This window comes from Penaeus monodon, chromosome 18 (genome assembly GCF_015228065.2).
Source record: "Penaeus monodon isolate SGIC_2016 chromosome 18, NSTDA_Pmon_1, whole genome shotgun sequence".
Lineage (NCBI taxonomy): Eukaryota > Metazoa > Arthropoda > Malacostraca > Decapoda > Penaeidae > Penaeus > Penaeus monodon.
Genome location: NC_051403.1, coordinates 31,884,546 through 31,889,545, shown reverse-complemented (window position 1 = coordinate 31,889,545; position 5,000 = coordinate 31,884,546). Strand labels below are relative to the sequence as shown.

Sequence of the window (5,000 nt, the reverse complement as noted above, 5' to 3'; positions counted from 1 at the left end):
GAGAAAAGAGAAAGAAAAGAGAGAGAAGGGAGGAGGGGAGAGGGAGAGGGGAGAGAGGGGGGGAGGAGAGAGAGAGAGAGAGAGAGGGGAGAAGAGAGAAGGAGAGAAGAGAGAAAAAAGGGAAAAAAAAAAAAAAAAAAAAGGGAGAAAAAAGGGGGGGAAAAAAGGGGAAAATGAAAGAGAAAAAAAAAAAAGGGGGAAAAAAAGGGAAAGGGAAAAAGAAAAAGATTCCTTTTTCATTTTCCTATTTCCCCCTTTCAAAATTTCCCGTTTTTTCTTTTTAAAATTTTTTTCCCCTTAAATTTTTCCCTCCCTTCCCTCTTTTTTTTTCCCCTATCCTATCTCAGCATACACTCCCTTTTCCTTTCCCTTTTTCCTTCCTTTCCTTTTTTTTCCCTTTTTTTTTTTCCCTTTATTCTACTGCTACCTCCATCTTCCCTTTTATTCTGTTTTTCCTCCCTCCCCCATTCCCCCTTTTCGCTCTGGCCTCACCTCCACAGTAGGTTCATCTGCATCCGTGTAGTTGTAGACTTGCGGGAAAAGTGCAGCGCGCGGTAGCGCAGGCCGCCTCGCACCCGCACTGCTCCACCACCGTCAGGCACTCTGACCCTGCGTTGAAGCCAGTATGAAACCCCTGTATCTTATTGTTTAAGGAACTTGGATTATCTTCATATTTATTTTAATCGCCCTATGTTAGTTTAAACTTCTACAAGGGTGCTTACCATTTGGACCCTCGACAGTCACAGTCCTCGTCTTAATAGGTTTACATCCCAGTTCTGAAAGAGAGACCCGATGTGCTTATGAATTCAGATAAGTTCTATGAGACCTTGATACAAAGCTCAATAATGTTTGAACTGATTTTGTGAAGGAAGCCATACAGGAAGGAGACCGCCAGCCGAAGTCCCGAGGCGTGGCTCGTACCGTGCGCACAGTGCCCGTGGCAGTCCCCGATGTCGACGGTGGTCTGCAGGGGCGTGTCATTGTGTAGAGTGACGCGATGGGGCCTCGCCCGGGAACACAAGTTTGACCTAGGCTGGCTGCACACTCTTTTCCTCAGGGACCGCTCAAGTCTGCCTTCCAGGGTACACCACGCTCCACGCGGGCGGGGGGGGGAGCGCACACCTCATCGCCCAGGCACGAAGGCTCGGCTCGGCGGCGGCGGTGCATCTCGAACAACTGTTCGGGTTTCAGCGCCAAGTGGCAGCAGAATATATGCTTAATTACCATTAAAACTGTTTCAACTATTTACAATCATCTCCTGCTAAACGTCCCTTTTGGGGTTTTTTGCAAATATCATGCGCTATTTGTTTTACGGTTTTAATACAAAAAGGGGCGTAGAACGAAACGGAAAAAAAACTACCGTTCTAGGTCAATATAGATTTTCTTTTTTCCCGTCCTTTTTTCTTGGTTTTCCTCGGCTTTTTTTTGTTTTTGGGCCATTCCCTGTTTTCCCTCTCCTTGCCCAAAAACAAAAAACTTTTCAAACTAACCCTCTTTCCCTAAGTCCTAAATGTGCAGCCTTTTCGAAAAGGGAAAAACCGGCCGGCGTAAATGTGGTATAATTAAAATATTATTTATTTAAATAAATTTAGGGTTTAAAAAATTAATAAAATTTTCCCCAAAAACCCCCAAAACAAACCCCACATTCCAAAAAGGGGTTTTCGACTCCAAATTTTTTTCTTTTCACCGTCACTTTACCCAATTTTGGGGTAAAAATATATAATTTTTTTAAAATTAATTTTTAAAAAAAAAATTTTATTTAAAATTTTTGCCCCACCGCAACCCCAAAACAAACCCACAACCCAAAACAAAAAAAAAAACAACAAAACAAAGAACAAAAAAAAGACTTTCCCTTTTTCAAGCCTTGTTCAAGCGCCGCGGCGGGCGGGCCGGCCGCCTGGCCACGAGTGGGGGCTCCTCCCCCACCCAGCTCTTCATTTTCGTCTCCCCTGGCGACTTTTTGGCCCGGGGCGGAAAGGATATCCTCGTCCCAAAGGAACAGGCGCTCTTTCCCCCCCCCCCCAAAGATTTTTTTTCCGGGGGGGCTTGCTGAAAAAGAAAAAAGGTTTAACAAAAGGCCTCATACTTCTCCGGGATCAAAATATTTTCCCGGATTTATGCATTAAGTATGTTCAAAAAACCCGAATGCACGCGTATATATGCCCGGGAAAGAACCGGGACAGCAATGGGGGGCTTTAGTTTTGGGAACAGAAGCAGAAAGGGGGAAAAGGAGAGAGAAAAAAGAGAGAAAGAAGAGAGAAAGAGAGAGAAGAGCAGAGAGAGAGAGAGAGAGAGACAAAGAGAGAGAGAGAGAGAGGGAGAAGAAGAAAAAAGGGGAGAGAAGGAAGAGGAGAGAGAGAGAGAGAGAGGGGAAAAAAGGAAAGGGGAAAAGGGGGGAAAAAAGAAAAAAGAGAGGGGAAAGAAGGGGAAGGTGATAAAAAAATAAAAAGGAAAAAGGGAGGTGATGACAGACATACCCGCAAACGAACTGATAAGTAGACTGACAGATAGTAAGGGATAAAAGGGAGAGAAGGAAAGGGAAGAAGACAAAGTAAAAAAAAAAGACAACGGGTGATGACATATTTTTTGTATCGTACGTATATATATTATTATAATATATAATTTATATATATATATATATATATATATATATTTATTTTTTTTTTTTTTTTTTTTTTTTTTTTTTTTATAAAAAAATAAATAAATAATAAATTTAAATAAAAAAATAAATAAATAATATATATTATATATATATATATATATTATATTATATATTATATTTTAATAATATTATATATATTGTGTGTGTGTGGTGTTGTGTTGTGGTTTTTGTTTGTTTGTGGGGTGTATGTATATATTTTTTATATGTTATTCATATATAATACACTCCCATATACAATGTGATGGTTGGAGTACACACACACACACACACACACACACACACACACCACACACACCACCCACCGCCACGCATACGCACACCCACACGCCCCCACACACGCCCCAAAACACACACCACACACAAAAACCACACGCACACGCACCACACAAAAAACGCACACACACAAACCACAACCACACACATATATAATATATATATTAAAATTTTATATATATATAATATATATATATATAATATACATATAATATTATTATTAAAATATACTACATCATATATATATAATATATATATTAATATATATTATATAATATTATATATTATATATAAATATAAAATATGTGTGTGTGTGTGGTGTGTGTGTGTAAAATTTTCACACAGAGATAAAGGGGCACGTGGCCAATACCGCTTTTTCGGGGGCGACGGGGGGGGAATAGAGGCCCCCCCCACGAGCACATCACAAAGGGGGGGGCGCCGCGACCGCCATGGGGTTCGAACCAAGCGGTAACCTCTTTTTATCACTAAAGCGTATATCTCGGGGGCCTGGAAAGGCGGCCCGGGCGGCCACGGGACACGCTACTGGGGGCCGGGGCGCTTTCCGCCCTAAAAAATTGAAGGGAGCGGCGCTTGGGGAGGTGGGAGTTTCAACCACCCCCCCTTCCTCTCCCCAGCTCATGCCCTGCGAATCTCTAGTCTTCAGGTCGTCCTCGTCCGATCAAATTTTCTTACGTCGAAACCCCCACCTGGAGCACCCAACCCCGCCCACACGCCACTAGGAATGGGACCTGCCAGACTTCATTCATAGGGTCGAGGGGGGGGCGTGGGGGGATGGTGTGGCAATACAAAAACAGGGCCCAGGGGGATATCGGGAACAGGTGGTCCCCCAGTCCTTTTTTGGCTACGCTTGCCTCAACAATAACTGATTGATGCAGATATCGAAGCCTTTTTTATAGCTTTGTATTTGTCCGGGGACTCCTTGTCGTCTACATCGGTTCCCGACCCCGGCCTCAGCGCCCCGACCCCCCACCTGCAAATGTCACAATACTTTTAAGTGACTGTCTGTGATGCGTATACAAGGGGGACTACTTTTCACCCAGATTTTGCAGGGCCTTTAAAGTATGTTTTTTTGCAAGGGAAGGTCGCACCAGGTGCTCCCTAGAGACTTTATGATGGTAATTCAAGGGCCTTTTCGATTCATTTAGGTAAAAAGTGTTCTTCATGCCCCGGGGTTATATTTGGGAATGCCATTGTTCAGGGGAAAATTTTGACTTGAATTAGAGTTTTTTTTTCCACATTCTCTAATTTTCTTTCTTACATCATCTGAGTTTCTCTATTCTGTAAAAAAAAAAAAAAAAAAAAAAAAAAAAAAGCAGTCTCTTTTTGCAAAGTAAAAAGTGAAAAAAGTTTTCTTTTGTGCGCTTTTAAATGGGTATACAATTTTATACAAGTTTTATAAAACGGGGAAAAAATTATACCGGTCAGATGTAAAATCGATTTCAACTCATGCAGAATATTGTTGTATTCAGCTGTAATTACTGCCTTGTTTCATTATAAATTTTTTTTTGTGTGTGCTAAAGACAAAAAAAAAATTTTTGCATTAAAAACAAGATCGAAATATCCAATATCGGTAAAAAATATTGAAAAACACAAAATGCTTGGGGGTTGTATTACATAAATTTTGTAATTAGCTCATTATCATATTTTTTATAATTCATTCATTATCATTCTATATATTCAAATAATTTTCAATTCCTATAAATTTAAATCAAAGTAACTATAAATTAAAAAAAAGGTGTAAGTTCGACGTTAGTCAAATGTTTATAAATATCTATATAAAATTTGTGCAAAAGTGTGGGCAAAAAATTTTTTAAGGGTGGTATACTGTTTGGAAGGAAGGTTTTATTGCCAAAAACTTGCATAAAATATTCCATCTTTGCACGAAATTAATGACCCGTCTTGAAGAGAGAAAAAAAAAGAAAAATCTTTTGGGGAAAATGAACCCATCAACGACAACCGAACTGGGCCACAGGGGTTTTAAAAGCCGTGACAGCGCGCGAGGGGGCGGGGCTCTTTTCCGGTTCCAAAGTGGCGAGCCGAGCCG

The 5,000-nt window shown here is 40.8% G+C and overlaps 1 long non-coding RNA gene across 1 annotated transcript; it reads right to left on the bottom strand.

Annotated features, from left to right (window-relative positions):
• Nucleotides 1–489: 489 nt before the first annotated feature.
• LOC119584872 lies at nucleotides 490–1,006 on the bottom strand. Its single transcript, XR_005229845.1, has 3 exons — nucleotides 922–1,006; nucleotides 723–776; nucleotides 490–609 (listed from the first exon to the last, which is right to left on the bottom strand). It is a non-coding gene; the product is annotated as an uncharacterized LOC119584872 (long non-coding RNA).
• Nucleotides 1,007–5,000: the final 3,994 nt, after the last annotated feature.